The sequence below is a fragment of the Fukomys damarensis genome, unplaced genomic scaffold, assembly GCF_012274545.1.
Source record: "Fukomys damarensis isolate Sample0158 unplaced genomic scaffold, DMR_v1.0_HiC HiC_scaffold_12, whole genome shotgun sequence".
In the NCBI taxonomy this organism is placed as follows: Eukaryota; Metazoa; Chordata; class Mammalia; order Rodentia; family Bathyergidae; genus Fukomys; species Fukomys damarensis.
The window spans coordinates 24,138,641-24,158,918 of record NW_022900924.1 but is presented as its reverse complement, the minus strand read 5'-3'; the positions used below and the strand labels follow the sequence as shown (position 1 = coordinate 24,158,918).

At 35.7% G+C, this 20,278-nt stretch overlaps 1 non-coding gene across 1 annotated transcript; it reads right to left on the bottom strand.

Annotated features, from left to right (window-relative positions):
• Positions 1-1,768: 1,768 nt before the first annotated feature.
• Positions 1,769-1,872, bottom strand: LOC117285756. The gene has a single exon (XR_004516884.1). It is a non-coding gene; the product is annotated as a U6 spliceosomal RNA (small nuclear RNA).
• Between the last annotated feature and the right edge of the window lie 18,406 nt (positions 1,873-20,278).

The following is a 20,278-nucleotide window of genomic DNA, read 5'->3' as shown; positions in this document are numbered from 1 at the left end:
TTGGTTTTTCACAGTAAATTATGGGATCAGAGAGAGAACTAACAGAAGCATGTTAAACAACTGTACTATACTGGAATTGTATTATATCTAGGATTTTATTCAACTTATTAAATGTCTTGCCTTATGTAAAACAGAATCATTCTAAGAAATACCAGTGAGGATTGTGTTACCACAAAAATATTTAACTAGATTTGGCAATAGTACAAGAATTCATCAAAGTAATAAAATTATGCCTTAATGAACCATACAGAATATCAGAATTGCTTCATTATATTAGAACTTCACTTAAGCAGAGAATTACTACTCTTAGTATGTGGAAAGGGATGCTGATTTAGAATTTGGATTGTTGGCTTTCCTTTTTTAGTTTTGGCTAAAATGCAAATTCTTTCCCAAGCTTATCTTTTCTCCCTGACATTTTATGTATGTGAGAAAAACTTTTTAACCCAATACTGTTATGCACCCAACAGTATCTGAAAAATAACAAATCTAGAAAAAATAGTAATGTCAGTTCTGTAACTTGTCATAGATCTAGATTCATTTACATTCATGTCTATATCCACATTCCTGATTTTTTTCTTAAATTTCAAATATGTATTTTCAATGTTCTGCCTCTGCCACTAAGTAAATATGTTGTTGAAAATGAGGATATTTTTCTTTCTGCACTTTAGTTTCCTAATAGGTATATGAATGTACTAAATGGTAAAATAAACTTTATGGTTCTATACAACTTAAATAGTTTGTGATTCAAGAACAACTGATCTGAAAGCCATATGCTATAATTTACATCTGAATTGTCCCCAAAAGACTCCTGTTAAAGGTTGGTGCTCAGCCTGTGGTGCCACAGGGAGATGGCAGAACCCTGGGGAGATGAGGCTTAGTGGAAAGAAGTTAGGTTGCTGGCCACATCCCATCCAAATCACTCAGCATTTGAACTTCAGTTGATTTCTTATCTTCCAATTAATTCTAAGGCCACATATGTCCCTCACATATCTCTCACATATCTTTCTCATGTGCTTCAGAAAAGCTTAATCTTCTTTAAATTTCAGGAATTGGGGAAAGAGTCTTCTTAGATATTTACCTGCTAGCAACTGCAACTTTTGAGCTGTGTATCACCCTAACATTGGAGTCACTTTTCTCAGTCACAGACTCTCTGAAGCCATTCTGAGAACAACTCATTCTTCATGTCCTTCTGCAGAAATTTCATATGCCTACACTGGCATGACAGGTGTTCCAAAATATAAGCATTCACTGACACTTTTCCCTTTTCTCCCTCTCCCATACCAGTTTATCGTTTTTCTTAATTTCCTTATGCCATAGGACACATAATTTAATGTTTCCAGGGGGTTGGTGGAGCATCAGCTTCCCCACATGTTGATCAAATGAGACAATGCACATGACACACACATGTAGTGCAGAAGAAATTCATTAGTGCTAGTGATTATTAAATTTATTCTCTCTGTGCCCTGTAGTTTTCCAAATCTGCCTTTTTCTTATCTCGTTGGCTTTTCCTGAAAGAGCCCTTTGCACAGAATTTCTACCAAATGAAAAATGATAGTTTGTAAATCCAATCCAAATGTTTCCTCCTTTGTGAAGTTTTATTCATGATCTGTCAAAATTAATCTTCCCTTTCAATGTCCTACAGAATATTTTTTAAAAATCTATAGTATCAACTTTGTTTCTTTTCTTTGGCGGGGGGGGTACCAGGGATTGAACTCAGGTCCTTGCTCTTGCAAGGCAGGCCACCAAATCGCTGAGCTAAGTCCCCAGCCCTTACATGGAATGCTTCATGAATTTGCTTGTCATCCTTGGGCGGGGGCCGTGCTAATCTCCATATCATTCCAATTTTAGTTTATGTGCTGCCGAAGCAAGCACTGTAGTATCAACTTTCACTATGCCTAGACTATACATAGTTTATCAAATAATTCATTTAATGACTATACTTCAAAAGCCCATTTTATGAGCACCATTAGTCAAGGCAATATAAAAAAGTGAATAACAACAACAACAACAATAATAACAAAAAGCTCATGTGTTTTATTTCCATCAAGCTCACATTTGAGTGGAGAGAGATGAATGACAAAAACAAAACAAAACAAAACAAAACAAAAACAACTACAAAGAACAGTAAGTGCTATGAAATGTCTAGAGTAGAGGCCAGAAGGCCTCCTATTCTATACACCAGATCTCCTTTTCCATCCTGGAAGGGTGTTGTGCCCTGAGATTCTCATTCTCCTCTGCTGCTCATCAGTGAGCACCATGTTTGTTTTTGTATACAGTAAATCCGTATCAGGTTGAACTTGAGTTCACTAGTGAAGCAACATCTTAGGCCAAATGCTCCTTCTCTGCATCAGAAGTCACCTCTTTTGCTGGGGATTTAGCTCAGGGGCATCACATGTTCTTTGCAAGTGAAAGGTCCTACATTTGGTCCCCAGTACAAAAAAAAAACTTACCTCTTCTAAAAAAGAAATAGTCAGTATTTATTTACATGTTATTTGAAGGATGAAATGAGTTTTTTATTAAATACTGCTATGTGGAAGACAATAAATATGCTCTATTAGATATCATTGCCATTTTAAGAAACATTCCAGATATTTTGTATCAGTTGGTTCTTATATGAATATGACCAGGTTAAAGTATTCATCCTGAAGACTGTCAGAAATTTTTAATAGAATGCCTTAAAATAATGTCATGCTGGGCTACCTGTGGAGATATGCAAATTGTCTTATATCAAACTAGACATTTTTGTGGTATTTATAAAAACCAGGTTCTACTCAGAAAACATTTAAACTTTTTCAACAGAATTTTAGACAATCAAAAAATTACTTTTTAGTAGAGTAATTTAAAAAGCAAAAACCAAGTTTAGGAACAGCTAGAAACATTTATGTGAATAATAATAGAAAAACCACCAGCCCATCTCAAGCAGGGTCTATAATGGAAAGGACCTTAAAAACCTTTTAGTCCAATCCTTTATTTTACAAATGGGACCCACACAGGAGAAGTAGCTTGCCAAATGTGTCACAAACATTTGGCAAAGCAAGCATCAAGCTTCAACTTTTAGCAGTCCCTTTCAAAAATGAGGGAGAAAGCTTTGCTTTTTCTCTCTTCTGACAAGAAAGGGATCCATTGTCTCACAAACAAAACTGATTTCAGTCTGCTTTACTAAGACTTTTCTGAAGTACGTACAAATATGCTTCCATAGTTTACTATCTTCGAGTAAATATCTGACATTAAAGAATGATTTTATGTGTTTTACCCTGGTGACATGTTTGGGTATTTAAAGGTTTGCTTGAGCTTCGTTCCTGCATGGTAAGCATAATAAATCGCTTTCCTGACCAACACTTTTTGCAGTGATCCAGCGCAAGTTAATCAGCCCTAAATATATCTTATTATGCAGCATGGGTAGTGACTGCTTCCCCAAAGACAAGAAAATCTGCACTAAAGGACAAAGCCCTGTTTTTACACATAATAGAGTCTTAAGGAGGAGCAGAGAATCAAATGGAGTTTAATATAGGCACCAAATCACAAACGAAAGAATCCAATTGAATACTGACAAAAGAAAAACACCCGAACAGGACAGTAAGCGGCAGCTTGCATAAAACACCGTAACCACCCTGACAGCAGAGCTTTCACACCTACTCTGGGGAAATTCAACACCCCATTAGAGGGCCAGGAAACAGACATCCCGAGGGAAAACTATAACCAGCCAAGACAAATTGATGAGACATTTCCAGAATCATCACTGTGCACATGATGCCTGAGATGTTTATGTTTCTTCGTCTTCTAAGTTGTTTGGGAGTCTATAATGAGGAAATATGAGAAATCACAAAAGTAATAAGTCTCACTCTAGTACAGCTGCAAGGATAATAAAATAAGACCACTTCATGCAATTTCTACTTTATAATATTTCCCTTTCAAAAACACCAAAGAACCTAAAATATTAGTTTGGCCAAAGGTTAACTTGAATTTGTATTGCTTTTAGTAAAATGAAATTTATTTTATGTTAACATTATTTGGAAAATAACAAGCTAAAAATGTAACTCCAGTCATAATGATGTTTTTAATTCCACAGTCTCAGCATCTTCACTGCTATCACCCAATTCTAGCCACCATCATTTACCTGAAAAAGATTTTTTCTCCCGGTTCTCCCTGGTCCCAAATGTACCCTGCTACTGGATTGAGTTTCTAAGTGTAAATCTGATTCTTGCCTTCCTAATTTGCAACAAATTCTCCTTTCTCTTGCATGGAAATCCAATAGTTTCTCCCAAAGTTGCAAGGCCTTGACTGATATGTCACTGACTGCCTCTCTCACAATAGCTCTCAGTGTCTCCATGATCACACTGCGGTGCCATGTCCCTGCAGCAGCACAATTGACCCAACCCGAGAGCCCAGAGCCCAGAGGCGAGAGTATAAGGGAGGCCATAGTCTAAGATGCCAGAAAGGAAAATTCTGGAAGTAGTAATATTTTGTAAAGCATTTAATTTACACTTTGGCAGAAACTTCTCCAATTATTTTTTATTAAGGTATGCATCTTAGATAAAACTGTCATGTCAACCAACCTACCTAATAGCAAATGGCTTCAAACTAAATTATTTTGTACATAATCACTGGTAACTGGGTTTCATACCCATTCTCCACAATCAGAAATTGTAGATTGGGAAAGTTAATGGACAAACATCAAATATATCATCAAGACTCAAATCTAGGACATTTGTTCCAAAATGACCATAGCTACAGGGAAAAGTTTGCAGGAAATAATTAATGCAGCTGACCTGAGGTTCTTAGCTTTAGAAGGTCCTTTTTCAAGACTGACCCTTGGCTATTGTCTAGGAACCTGATCTTTGAAACACTGGGTGGTAAAATTCAACTGCTGCAACTGCTGTGTATCACCCACTTTCTGCCTTCTAACTTGGAATTTTGATGAGTATGGGTGCCTTTGTGATCAGCCTCAGTGAAAACTCTTAACTTGAGTCACAGTGTTACCTGTTTAGACACATTGCACATGAATGGATGGATTTTAACTAATACAGGAACAGTGTGCTGTTCATGGCCTTTCACCAAAGAAAATCTTGTGTGTAGATTCTTTTTCCAGACTCTATCTGAGAAATTATTGTACTGTTCTACCTATATATCCTTATTGTGCTGCTGGAGTAAACCTTAACTGTGATATGCTGCTCGGCTCTGTGAATCCTACTAGCCAACTAAGAAACGTGCAGGTGGTCTTTGGTGTCCCTAAAATGAGAGACAATAGTACAATGAGAAGAGATCTTGAGATAATGGAGACAGAGCAGAGTGAAAGCTCCTCAATGGATACCTTTTGGAGTCAAGATGTTCACTTGGCTATATCAGATCTTAGGATTCACATCTGAAGTAGGGAGCACCATTCCTGGTATGAAATTCACCAATATAAATAATAGAGCTGTGATGGTTAAACTCAGTAGTCCACGTGAGTGGACTAAGAGACTCATAGAGAGGTAATTGGATCACAGAGTTGCTATCCCTAATCTACTGATGTTCAAAGCTGAAAGTGCTATTAAGAGGAGTGACGGTTGATTGATTGTGTTGACATGAGAAGTGTGATTAAGAGAAGCTTAACTGCAGCTCATGGCCTGAATGATATAAAGGAGAAATGAGGAAGGATGTATAAGCTTCTGTTGCTTTAGAGGAGCTCCAATCTTCACCTTCACCTTGCAGTCATTTCCTGGCTTCCAGACTCTTGGGCTTTTGGAGCAAATCCTTCAACATTCCGAAGCAGACTCTTCAGCTATCTATTGCAGACACGTTAGCCACCTGTTATGAAAAGGACATTTGAAGTGATCTCCAGACCTTTGACTACATCCTTTGATCTCCAGTGTACAGGCAGACTCTCAGGACATTTTCTCAACCCACTCTATGGGTGTGCACTGCAAGCCAATCTTATAAGTGCATATTTATTTGCATATCTTGCGTGTTATATCTGTTTCTCTAATAAATATTGACTGATACAAGAAGTGAGACCCAATTGGAGGTGGATCACTGGATCTGTGACTTTGGAGATTATGGCTCTCACTCATGCTCTTCCTCTGTGTTCTGTTTCCTGGATGCTATAAAGTGAACAGCTGTGCCCCGCCCCACCACAACCTTCTGCCTCAGAGCCAGCAGACCATGAATGGAATCTTGGAATGAACCAAATTAAACCTCTCTTCCTTTAAGTTGTTTGTGCATTATATCCCATCAATGAGAAAGGTGAAGAGCTGTGCCTCTAATAAAAAATTGTTAGCACTTATTCACCATAAACCAAAGAGGGAGGAAGGCTACCTCAGCAATTGAAGTATAAACCCAACATTTTCTCAGAGAGTTAAAATTATAGAAGAAAATTTGGCTTTTCTTGGATGCAGCTCTGCATAATGATTATCTGCTCAAAGAGGCAAATTTATTCAAAACTACCTCCCTAAAACAAATGTCATCATCCCTGGGGAAGTAAAATGGTGTGGAACTATATATAGCATATACTAGTTGAAATTTCTTTTTCAGGAAAATTCCTCTCCACACTCTTTTATATTAGATTTATTTGTAACCTGGTTAGCAGCTGAACTTCATTGATGGCTAAATAATCCCTTGGGTCTTACTCTGATACTGTGTTGTGCAATCTATGCATGGATTGTGCAATCCATACATTCAATCTACAAATTTATGTTGTGCACTCTCTTTGCAAATATCTACTTCCTGGAAAATTCACTTTGGTATTTTAGTAATCAATACCATTTCTAGTCCAAGACATAGCACCTTTCTTTGAATACTTTTCCTGTATCAAGTTTTTAGAAAGAAGCTGATTCACACACACACACACACACACACACACACACACAAACATACAAATAGTGTTCTACAAAGGGAGATTTAGAATAAAAATGATTAAGTAAAACTGCAACTCTTTATTCCAAGTGGTTAAAAGAGAAACAATTAAAATAGAGACTCTTGTAACAAATAAAATACCTAGAGGTCCAATGCTCCTGTCATATTTATAAGGACAGGGTTAAGCTCACAGCAAAAGGGGAACTCTACTTCCTACTTATTAGAGTAGACTAGATTTCCTTGGGAAAAGACGGATGCTCAGATTGAAAATGTATGTTATTTCCTTAGGAATCTCAGAAAAACACTGGTTGTCATTTAAGGTCATATCCTTGCCTTCACCCACAATACTGAAGTCTGTCAACACATCTCCATTCAACTTTGGAGTCATCAAATTCTGATTATAAAAAGATTGTCAAGTCTTATATCTCCACTGTCAAGAAAGAGACAGTTTTTTTTTCCCTCTGTGAGAAGTAGAACTTCCTAAGAGTTGGTAGGATGCCTGGCTCCATGGGTCTGCAAGCAGAACCTCTAGGGAAATTACAAATAAGAAGAGGGAAATCAAAACAAAGGAATCACAAGGCTCACACTTTTTTAAGGGTCTGTGTCTGGAGTGCCTCCCTCCCATTATACACCCCACTCATGGTGCATTGCAGTGGGTTCTGAGGAAAGCTAGTGAGTCAGGACGTGCCCTGAGAAGGAGGGCTGAGTCATAGAGTCATGGTCATTTTACTAAGACTTTGTAGGTGAGGAAAGGAAGTTTTCCCCCTGAGATTAGTAAGCGGCACCACAACAGCATAGACCTCCAGTGACAACTAAGACCCCTCCTGGAACACGAGAGGCAAAGAGGTAACTGTGCAAACCCAGAAGTTTCTAGAAATCAGAAACTGTATTTCTTCTCTATATGCCATTTTTTATCCCAGCCAGGGGAGTTGCTTTCTGAACAAAAGAGAATTGATTCCTTTATTTAAAATGTGACTATCATAGTTCTATTTTGACCTGTTAAGTGTATACATTTTAGCAATCTTTGACAAACCTTTTTCTAGTCCCTGTCTACATGCTTCGTGTCTCTTTAGAATACCTATTGTGCTCCACTATCTTGGTAGTAATCATCTATACAAGCTTGAAATGAAAACATCCATTCCTTTTATTCTTTTACTTTTTCCCATCCCATTCCATCCTGACTCCATGTTCAAAATGTGGCTAGTGTATAGGGAGTTCCAATTATTTTAATTTGATTTGATACTCATGCCAAATAGTCTTCAGGTTAGTTTCTCCTGTTTCCTCTTCTCACATGACAGTTATTCTAAATAGCATCACAATATTCACCCCCACACACACACTTTGTCGTGTAAGACAGATAGCTACTGACATTCTTACAGGGTATACTATGTAGTGGTATCATGTTATACATAGTTCTATTCCCTGCCACTAACGAAACTCTTCAATTATGAATATTTTTACTAATTTTGGAAAGACTTATTGCTCCCATCCTGTACTAGATGGATGTGCTCATTTTATTACTCACCTGATGTTACATATCAGGTCAGACTGGATAGACTCAGGGGGAGTCCTCAGGATAAAGGCTTTCTCATTGAATGACTCCTTAATCCACATCAGCCAAAATACTTCTGACTTTTCATTTGTAAAATGAGATTTCTAAACCTTCACCATTATTTATTAAGCATTGCCTATACCCTGGGAACTTAATAAAAGAGACTGCATTCAATGAGCTTAAAAATAAGACCCCTACTTGCAGTAAAGGGCCATGGTGAGAACTCTCACCCAGGGTCGCTCTATTTCTCATGCTTTACATATTAAAAGTCACCAGTCTTATGGGGACTCAGATACACAATTTGTAAAAAAGCAAACAAAGGATTCCTAAGAGAGAGGCTATATCCTGATGGCAGAGAAGTATCAGGATTAGAAACCTCACAGGTGGAGCATCTAATAAGAGAGAGGTGAAGGAAGATAATATTAGCAGATAATTCAGAGTATTAAAAGTTTTGCAGGGAGAATAAGGACTTTTCTTTTTCAGAGTTATTAATACATTGTACACATCAATACAAACACTCTCAACACTTTCTGTATTCCCTATAAGGAATTGTTTAGTTTATAATCATACCAACTACAATAAATATCAACTCTTTATTCAAGCCCCAAAATTCCACCAAAAATAAATCATGACCAGAATCTTAAACAGGCATATTAAAACACACAAATCCTAATTTGTCTACTTTTCACACTAAACGATGAAGATTCTTTCTACCTTAGCTTCTTTATGTTCGAAAAGGAGTAGCTATATTTATAAAATTAGTTCATTGAAAAATCTCTCTTAAAAATGAAAATTGATTTTTTAATCTTTGGCCATCTTCCCCTTGTCGCTTTCTATTCATATAAGTGGCATAATTTTTCTTCCCCTTGCTACGGGCTTAGCTAATTAATCCCATAGTGGTCATTTTTATGTAATCAACATTACTTGTGCAAGCAGCAAATAAATATAATAAGCATCCATAATAAAATCGTACATTTATGTTTATAGTCCTTTTTTGTTTCCTTTCCAACATACAGCTTTACAGATTATAATTTAATTTTTTATTTCTACCCTCTTGTTGCATAGTCATAGAATTTAAGAGCACACAGGGACATTGGTGATAATATAACTAATTTTGTTCCTTTTACAGGTAAGAAAAAGAAAGGCATTTAAGAGCAGTGCCAGCTCCCATGATGCCACACCTGATGTTCTTACCCCCTTTATTGCACCTCTGCCCTGCTATGAAGTGGTCCTAAGGGGAAGATTTTAAGCCTTATTCTCAACTACCATTTAGAACACAGTGTGCAAAGACTGCTGTGTCTAGAAACTGCCACAATCATGTCTAATGCTTTAGAATGATTGTGCCTGTGGAGCTTCATATTGGAAGTTTACTTCTAAAGTCTACAATTTATATTCAATAATTAGCCTTTCTTAGAGAAAAATATCACTAAGAAATTAATTAATCCTGATGATCAAAATTCAGTTTTCAAGATTTTAAAATCATACTTATCCAAGAAATTTAACTTAGATAATCGACTTCCTATTAATTATCCCATAAATAAATCTGCATGTTTGTAGGAAAAAAATTAAATTTCGATTATAGCTCCGAGGAAGTATATGCTGTTTGCAAAACCCAGCTTCAGATAGAACATAATTTTTCCTTTTGTTGAAATAATTTGCAGCAATATATAAATAAACTTTCCAAATGTAATAAAAAGCCTAATTTTTCCTTTCCTTAAAAAAAATTCATAGTATATGAAGAAAACGGCTAAAAGGAGATTTTTTTTTTCTCATTGAGTTTATTGGTACTTTTTTAGGTATACAGTACAGTTATATTCATCACTGGAATCTTGTACCTTTACATGATAATTTTAAAAATGTGGTTTTTCTGTTCTGTTCCTATAATGCTTTTCTCTCTTTTTTTTTCTTTTTATTGAGTTTATTGGTACAATCTAGGTCTACAATACAGTTACGTTCATTACTGGGATCCTGTACCTTCGCATGACAGGTCTTGGTTCTCATATTTTCCCCTTGTCCCTGCCCTCCCTTCACCCCCTCTTCCCCTCCCCATTTATTAACTCTTTATTTCCATTTTTTCATTTTCTATATTTTTTCTTTTCCCTTATTTCCTTGACCCTACCCTTCCCCCTTTCCCTACACCTTTAGCCCTTTTCTTCCTATTTCACATTCTTAATTATCCCATTAGGATCTTGTGTACTATTATAGTTTTTCACACCAGAGAAACGATTCAGTTTTTACACATGTGTGATTTATTTCACTTAGGAGTATATCCTCAATATGGGTCCATTTTCCTATGAATGACTCTAATTTCTCATTCTTTATGGCTTTTCTCAAAGTGAAATATCTGTGTCATGATTAGTACCAGATTTTTAAAAAGGCATTGTTTCATTTGCTGAGTGGTGAAATTGTGCTCCAGAATGAAATATAATCATCTGATAAGTATAAGAACAGTAAATTAGTGTTAGAAATGTTTTCTTGCTTACTTTTGTTTCTGCCTTTCTTTTTGAGTCAATAGGAAAATAATCCAATATTAAATGTTAATAAGTGTATTTATTTATTTTAATTGAGTCAGTTGACAGTATGATAAGATTAAGCAGCTTTGATTTCATACATTATTGATATATATTAAATATAAATTCATAAATCTTTATCAGGACAAACCTGAAAACTTAAAGAATGTAAGTTAAAGTCTTTGGAAGTTAAAGTCTATTATAGTCATTGTTATAGTTTCAGATCTAGCCCCAGTATCTGACATGTAGTATTTGCTTAAGAAAAAAATTTCAATGAACGTGATACTATGAATATTTTCCATGTTAAGGCTCTCAGTAGCTAGCAACAAAACATAATAAGGGAAGTTCAAATGAAAATAAAGTTTATACATAAGCCCATCACTTCCATGAAAACTAGAACGCAGGTCAAGTCACAAGGCTCTACAGCCAGAAATAAGTCCCCAAACAGAGTTAGACTATTACAGGGAAGAGTCCTTTGCCACTGTCTCAGATCTGCTAACACAGAATTGCAGAAGGACCTGCACTGGGACCTCGAAAATATCACTTCTTTCTCCCCTTTTTCAGTGCAGTCAACATGAACCCATATGTACAGCTTACCTTCACCTTTCTAACTTCTTCATGTGGTCCTATAATCTTTAAAGACATGATCTTCCAAGGCAAGAGTTTTGCCAAGTATTTCCTTCCTGAACACGACATATCATTATCCTTCCTCCTTCTGTTTTCTCATCATAAGCCAATCAACCATTAAACCAACACTACATAATTTCGATTTTTTAATAGTAGCAACCCAATTTTATTTATCAATTTCTGTACTAAGTCAGGACTGCACTAACCAAAAATAAATAAGTAAGTCAGCTGATACAGAAAAAAACAATTCATTTCTTATACTTACTACAGGTTCAATTTGAACAGCCTGGAGGCTATGCCTACTGTAATTACTAAGGACCTAGGCTGATAGAAGTTATGACATAATTTTTCAAGATCATGAGTCAGATAAATATGAATATAACTAATCATATAGGCTATTTAAGCTTCTATCTCTATCTCATTGACCAAAGCAAGTCATATAATAATATTGAATTCAAAAGGCATAAGTACAAATCTGCTGCTTTAAAAAATCAAATATTTCATGTACATTTACAACTAAATATCTTTGAAAGCATATTATTCCACTTTTGTAACTATAACAAAAAAATGAAGCAGGCTAACTCTAAAAACAAGAAAAATTTACCTAGCTCATATTTCTAGAGATTTAAGGACATACCATCAGCATCAGTTCTGGTGCAGTGAGAACTTCACAGAAGATGGTATTACTTGGCAGGTATGCATGTGGGAAGAAGAGATAGACTACATCATCAAACAGAAAGCCAGACAACAATCTAGAGGTCAGGCTCACCATTATAATAACTTGAGTTGTTGAGAGTTAAGGAATCCCATGAGATTCATCATGAATCCTTGCAAGGGGATGTCACTCAATGACCTAAGGACCGGTCTCATAAAGTTCTCACTGCCACCCTAGGGCCCAAGCTCGTTATACTAAACAGTTAGGGACACAGTCAAACAATCGCTAACCCATCACAGGAGGCAGAATTCAAATTTTAAAATATTTCTGGAACACAGGAAAAACATCTCAAAAATTCTGAGTGTACACCAAAAAATGATAAATATTTCCTTTAATATCTTAAATTGTTGTTTGCAAATACATACCATTAGTAGTTCTAAGAAAATTATTTTCCATTGCTTAAGTCAGTCTTAATTGAATGCAGCAAATGATTTAGCACTTGATGAATTACATCTGTTATAGAAAATTTACATTATGGTGAATGACTACCAGGATTACTCACCAATGATACTCATTGTCTGGTGTCCACATCTGTGTGTAATCCTGCACTGGAGAATGGAGGAATCCACAGCATACTTTTAAACTAGTGGAATATGATCAAGGGAATGGAATATTTATCCCTTGATTATATAGCATTATGTAACATGCTATAGAATAATGTGTCTAAGGAATCTAAAGTGAGAAACTACTGACCTTGAGGAAATACAAATCCAAGTTTGAACTGTCAAAGAGTGCCATATCCCAGCGGGGGATGTGAGAACAGTCTTCATCTAACAACTGGTGAGAAACTGAGAATTTCAGTCATACAACCACAAGAAAATAAATCCTAATGACAATCTTAATAATGTTGGAAGAAGATTCCTCCCAAGCCATGCCTCCAAAATAAAAATGCAGTGCAGTAAATACCTTCATCAAAACCAAATGGATACATATTGAGGATATACTCCTAAGTGAAATAAATAAGTCATACATGTAAATACTGAATAGTTTCTCTGTTGTGAAAAACTATAATAGTATGTAAGATCCTAATGAGATAGTTGACAATATGAAATAGGAAGAAAAGGGCTAAAGCTATAGGGAAAGTGGGAAGAAGAGGGGAAAGGTAATAAGGAAAAGAAAAAAAACTATGAGAAAATGAAAAAAATGGAAATAAAGTGTTTGTAAATGGGGAGGGGAGGAGGGGGTGAAGGGAGGGCAGGGACAAGGGGAAAAAATGAGAACCAAGACCTGTCATTTAAAGGTGAAAGATCCCAATGATGAATGTAACTGTACTGTACACCTAAAATGTACCAATAAAATCAATGAGGAAAACAAAACAAACAAAAAAACAAAACTTGGATAAGGTAGAGCTAGAGCCTTACCCTATAAAAACTCTGAAATAATAAATATATGTTTATTTTATGAAAATATATTTGTGGTAATTATTTTTACATAGAAATAGAAACCAATACACGATTTATAACAATTCAACCTTACTATCTTTACTTTTTCTGTGTTTTTTTTGCATTTTTACTTGAAATTGTTTTTGGTCTTGTTTAAGAATTATTCAAGAAAAAGTAAAGCTATCTTAAAGAAAAGCTTTAAGAATTATTCAAGAAAATCCAATATATCCATCACTTAGATTTATCAATCTCTCATATTTTGCCTATTTGCTTTATTTTCTATTGCTTTTACATGTATACATATTTATGCATGACTGGAATTCTTTCTGAGGTATTTTAGGAAAAAATCAGAAAGCTCTTTATCCTAAACATTCAGTGTATATTTCTTCCCCCTCCAGAAATGAGGTATCTTTACACTGTAGTATAATTATCAAAAAGAGAAAAAATTTTAATCCACAGTTCATGTTTCAGTAATGTAAACTGTACCAAAAAAGTAATAAAGGTAGCATTTTTTTCTCTCTCCCTAGTCCAAGATTCACATTAAATTCCTGTAATTTTGCTGTACTTTCCTTTATTCTGGAATTATTTCCTAGCCTCTCTCTGTCATTCTTGAAGACATTTTTGAAGCATACAATCAGAATTTATTTGAAGATTCCTCATGATGCTGTTCAACATGTACCTTTTGGTCAGAAATTCCGCAAAGGTGATGTTGTTTCCTTCTCATGGAATTATTTAGAAAGCACTTGATGGGGTGTTTCTGGTACTGGATTACAGGGAAGGTTAATGTTATATGCATTTTTATGCAAGTCTTTTGTCACCTTTTATCTGGGAAAATATTTAGAACTGTAATTTCTAGGTCATAGGACATATATATGTATAACCTGTTAAGAAACTGCAAATGTTTTTCCAAAAGGTACCTTTAGAATATAAAATTAAGACACTACCCTTTTAATATTTCCATTGGTTCACATACTTGTCAACATTTTTGTTAGTCTTTTTTACTTTGACAATTATAGTATGGTTTTAGTATTTACTCTCAACTTTTGTACTTGACATTGATCACTTTTTTATGTATTTGCTGGCCATTTGTATAATTTATACTCAAAATACACAATGACTGTTTAAATTTTTTAAAATTATTACTGTAAAAGACACGTTACCATTTATCCTCCTAAAAATATTCCCCTTTGCTTCAAACTGACTCATCCTATCATTCTTGTCAATTTCTGAAGCAATTCTGAAAGTCTTATTTTGTGTGTGTTATCAAGATCTGATAAAATATATGGTGAATGCTGCTGCCAAATTTCCTTTTTTTTTTCTTTTCCTGGTACTGGGGTTCAAACTCAGGACCTTGCACATGCGAGGCAGGTGCGGTGCCACTGAGCTAAATTCCCAGCCCACTGCTTCCAAATTTCATGCAATGGAAAAATTGGCTTGTGAAAACATTATGGTGTGTACCCACCTATCCTATTAACCGTCCACCAGATCTGGAAGCACGTGGCTTCTGGCTCTCCCCTAAAGTCAAAATGACTATAAAAGGTAAATATTTTTAATTCATTGAGGACATTGCATCAGCCATAACAGTGCAACTAAAGGTAACTCACCAAAGATGACTTTCAGAACTGTTTGAGAGTGTGGCAAGAGTAACAGGATAACTGTGTTTGAAGTGAAGGGGTATAGTTGAAGGGGAATTAATGACAATGTGTCTTTTACTGCAATTTTAAAAAATTTAAGCATTAACTATATTTTAAAATCACACCTTATATATCTTCCTTTGGGAAGTACCAATTAAAACTCTTTTTCTAATTTTTGTATTGCACTTTTTTAATTATATAGAGTTATAGAGCTTGTTTGAATATTTTGCTTAGAAATTCTTCATTAAATGCATGTTTTACAAATATTTTCTCAAAATCTATGGTTTGTCTATTCATTTTGTTAATTGATTGATAATTTTTAATTTTGATAAAATCAAATTTTTAAACTTTTTATGGTTACTACTTCCTATATTTTTTTAAATTGTGTTGAAAAAATGTTTTTCCTACATATCTTAAATTTTTTTAAAATTGCATTTGTCATTTTCCTATTCTATGACAAAATACTCAACACCACAATTTAAAGGAGGAAAAGTTTACTTGATTGTTTCCAGTAGGTTCAGTCCATGGTTAGCCAAGTCCAAAGCAGAAATGGCAGGGTAGAAAGTCATGGTGTAGGACAGCTTCTCGTCTTGTAATAGCCAGGAAGCTTAGAGAGGAAGAGTGAAGGACAAAAATACTGCACTCCTAGTCATACCCTTAATGCATGCCTCTTCTTCTCCACCCCCTAATAAAATATGCAGATGATCAATGGATTAATACCTCATGCACTCTCATGATCCACTTCTAAGAATATGGACTTTTGGGTGTTATTTTAGATCTGAATTATAACATAGCCCCCAAAAGACCCTTGTCCATCTCATTATGTAAAAAGTACCTACTCCATCTCTCAGAGTAACCAAAGTCCAGAATGGCTGAAAAGTTCAGTCCAAATTCTTTTCTGAGACTCATGGCAACTCTTAGTTATAAACCCCTGTAAAAATCAAAATGAAATTTAAATATTCCAACCTGCAATGGCACAGGGTAAACAGTCACATTCCAAAGGGAAGGATAGGAAAATAGAAAATAATGGGATCAAAGAAATTTAAAACCCAGCAGGGCAAATATTCACTCTTGTAGCTCCTTGCCAAATATCTGTGGCAAGTTGTGGTGAGATGTGAGCACTAGGACAACCCTGCCTCTGTGACCTTGCCCACATAGCCTCTCTCCTTTGGGCTGGCTGTGCTCACTGTCTATGGTTTTCTTCAGCAGATATTCCATATTTATGACTTCTCCAACTTTCTAGGGTACCCGCTGTACTAATGGCTTCATTCTTACAGCTTTACACACTCTCAGAGACATACTGCCAGGCATCTCAGGCTTTCTTCTGAAGTCTACATGGAGTCTTATGACTATGTAACTCTTGAACTCTTCATCTGTTAACAACCGGCACCATGTGTATAATGGCAGTTATTCACTATCTCAAGCAGTAGTAACATGGCCCCCTTGCTTCAGGGTATAGCATCCCGAATGCCTTGATGGTTGAATTAAAAACAAAAGCGAAACAACAAATATTCTTTCCTAGACCACCCTGAATGAGCAGGACACCCTGAGTTTTTCTTTTCAAAACAAAGCCTTTTATACCCTTGACTGTGGGAGTGTGAGGTCTTACCAATTCCTGTGATACCTTCAACCCATATTTCTTATTGGTTAGGTGCCAAATACTTTATTTCTTTTTAATACTAATCTTTTCAGCAACCATACTCTCCATGGAACTAACTTTGCATGTGCGTCTTTTCTGTGAAACTGCAAATCTTTCAGGTCATTTGGCTTAGATTTTTTTCTCCTGATTCTCACTGCAGATATGGTTAAAAGCAAACAGTAGTACTCATAGCACAGCCTTAACTTTGAGTCTCCTTGAAATTTTCTCTTCCATACTATGTAATCCACTGTCCTTGGTCTCAGTCTCCTGCAAGTTCTCAGGACATGGTCAAAATGTAGATGCATTTTCTGGAAAAATATAACAAACATGGCCTCTAGTCCAACTATTAATGAGGTCTTTGTTCCCAAATGAAACCTCCTGAGCCTGGCCTTTATTCTCTGTGTTCCTATCAGTATTCTGGCCTTTAGAGCTCCAACCAGAGTAACCCATCAAACCACCCATTTGTTTGTGACATTTTTGGCCTTCTCTAGTTTACATCTCCAAATCTTTCAAACTCCTCTTTAAAAGCACTTTCAAAACCTTCCAAGCCACATGGTTAGGTGCACTTATAGCAATGGCATCATTATTGGTACCAGCTCTCTGTATTCATCATTTTGTCTTTTGGCTTACAGTTTCCAGTGAGTTTACTTCATGGTTGACTGGCTCCTAGCTAAAATGATATGGTAAAAGGACATGATGATGGACAGTTGCTCATTTTCATTTCATGGCAGCCAAAAAGCAGACAAAGAGAGGAAAAGCTAGAGATGAGAAAACACCCATCCAAGTCATGCCTTTCCTCTGAGAAAGTGCCTGCCTCCTAACAGTTCAGCTATGAACTCATCATTTGATTAACCTTCTGTTGAGTATAGCATTTCTATTAACCAATTACCTTTCAAACACATGAGACTTTTTCTTTTCAAGGCCTCACTATGTAGTTGAGACTGACCTGGAATGCACTATGTAGCCTAGGCTAGTCTCAAACTTGCAGGGATCACCCTGCCTCAGCCTCCTGAGTGCTGGAATTATAGGCATGAACCACCAAGCCTGGCTGCTCAGGCACATGACAGTTTTGATGGACATTTTAGATCTAATCCATAACAACAAGTAAAAGTATTATTAATTTCATTATGTTTGTATTTAAGTTATTACATGATATTTATCCTTTTTTTAATATTTCTTAACTGAGGGTTATTTTGTTCTCTGGAGATATCTGGTAGTATCTGGAGATATTTTTGTTTATCACAACCAGAGAGAAAAGATGTTATTTGTATCAAGCAGTAGTAGAGGCGAGTGATGCTGTTCAACATCTGCCACAGGACAATCTCTTAAAACAAAGAATTATGCCTCCCAAAATGTTAATAATGCCATGGCTGAGAAACCCTTGTTTAATGTCCAATCTGAATGGGTGAAAGGGGAGAGGAAGTAATAATGCATGCATCTTGGTTTCATTAATTTATAACTGAAATGATTACATGTTTGAACCAATAAAAAGTAAAACAATAGCATTACTCACATGCAAGTATTTGGTTTAGTCTGAAGTCAGTGGGACTTCCATGGTCATAGAAATCTAAGCCAACACTATCCATAGCAGAGAGAGAGAGAGAGAGAGAGAGAGAGAGAGAGAAAGAGAGAGAGAGAGCAAATCTGCCTCTTATAAAAGGATTTACATTAGCAAAGGGTTACTGCCCAAGCTAAATTAAAACAAATCAGTGGCATTTTTCTATCCATTATGTGCACAAATCTCCCATAAAAATCAATGAAAGCCATGTCTGTGTAGCTGAAATCAGAATGTAGCTAATTCCAGTTCTAACTTGCTATCCTTTCCAGGGCTCATAAACCCCACAATCATTGCTCAGGAACAGGAGGACCCTGTGATGAATACAGCAGCACAAGCTAACTCCTGGATGAATCATCCAGACCATTCCATTCTCTGGTTTATTAGCCAGCTGAGGAATCTTAAGGTTCTGGATGCAATCACAACTGGAGCAGAACTCCAGGGAATAATCCTGCATCAAAAGAGGAACCACTGCTCTTTAAAAGGCAGCTTGTTTCTCCCAATTGTCAAAGAGCCCTATATTTACTATAAAAATGTAGGAAAATATAAATAAAAATTCTACCTATGAATTCCTCATTCAACAGCTATCACTATTAACTTTGTGGTAGATTTCCCTTAGGTAAAATTTATCGTTTTTTTTTCTTACTCAAGATCTACCTTTATAAAAAGTTTTATATCCTAGTTTTTTTTCAGGAAACGTGTTTCTTTCTGATTAAAGCTTTAAAGTATTATTTTGGTGTGCACCTACTGTGGCTTGCATACGATTTGTATATCTCTCCAAGGTTCTTGTGTTGAGAATTTAGACCCTAAAGTGATGGTTCTTTGAAGTGGTGGGAAATTTAAGAGGTGGGACATTCTTAAATCACTGAGAGAGCTGCCAGCACATGAAATTAAGGTAGTTATCCTGAGACCCCTGATCTCTTGCAAGAGTGAGAAGAGTGAACTTGTAAGAGTGAACTTAACCCCTGAATCACCTCTGGATTCCTGTTTTGAGTTGTGATCTCTTCCTCTCACATGTACGATTTACCATGAGGTCCTCTGCAGAGACGATCCAGTACCGGCAGCATGTCCTGAAACTTCCAGGACCATGAGATAAATAAAATTATTTTCTCTCTAAAGTTAGCCTGTGTCACATCTTTCATTATAGTAATAAAAATGGACTAATGCTGTATCTACATAGTCACTGTGTTTTACTACAATTTCATATTACCAATAGTTTATTCTGTGTTAGATATCTAGGTCACTTCTAACTTTTCACTTCTGCGGTAGTAATCATCTTTATAAAGATAGGTTTCTCCTAATTTTTGTTTTCATAGACTATAATCTCCAATGCAAAATGGTAGGATTATTAGTTACATTACTTTCTGACTATAATATTGAAATCTTTTCAGAAAAACACTGTGTCTATTTATCTTCCCCAGGACAGAATATTTACCCTCACCGTACTGCCAACCTAGCAGATTCCTAATTCTACTAGCTGTGTGAGGTATGCTAATATTTATTCATTTTATCTTCTCCTGCTCAAAAAAGGTGACAAGAGAAGGTTGTTAGGAAAAATTTACTTTCTATTGACAACAGTACACAACTTACAATCACCTGAAAAATACTGATAGACAATGATATCAAATCTTACCTTTTAAGGATCTTCTAGTTTAGTATCCACACAATTAAAAAACTTCTCACATACATTTAACTATATAAAGTCAATTGTAATAATTCTCTAAATCAATCATCATTCAAGAATGGAAAAAAAGTAACAAATTACCCTACCATTGGTGTCATGTTTTCTTAAACCTTGGTTGTCATGATATGACCTAACTTTTTAAGTATAGT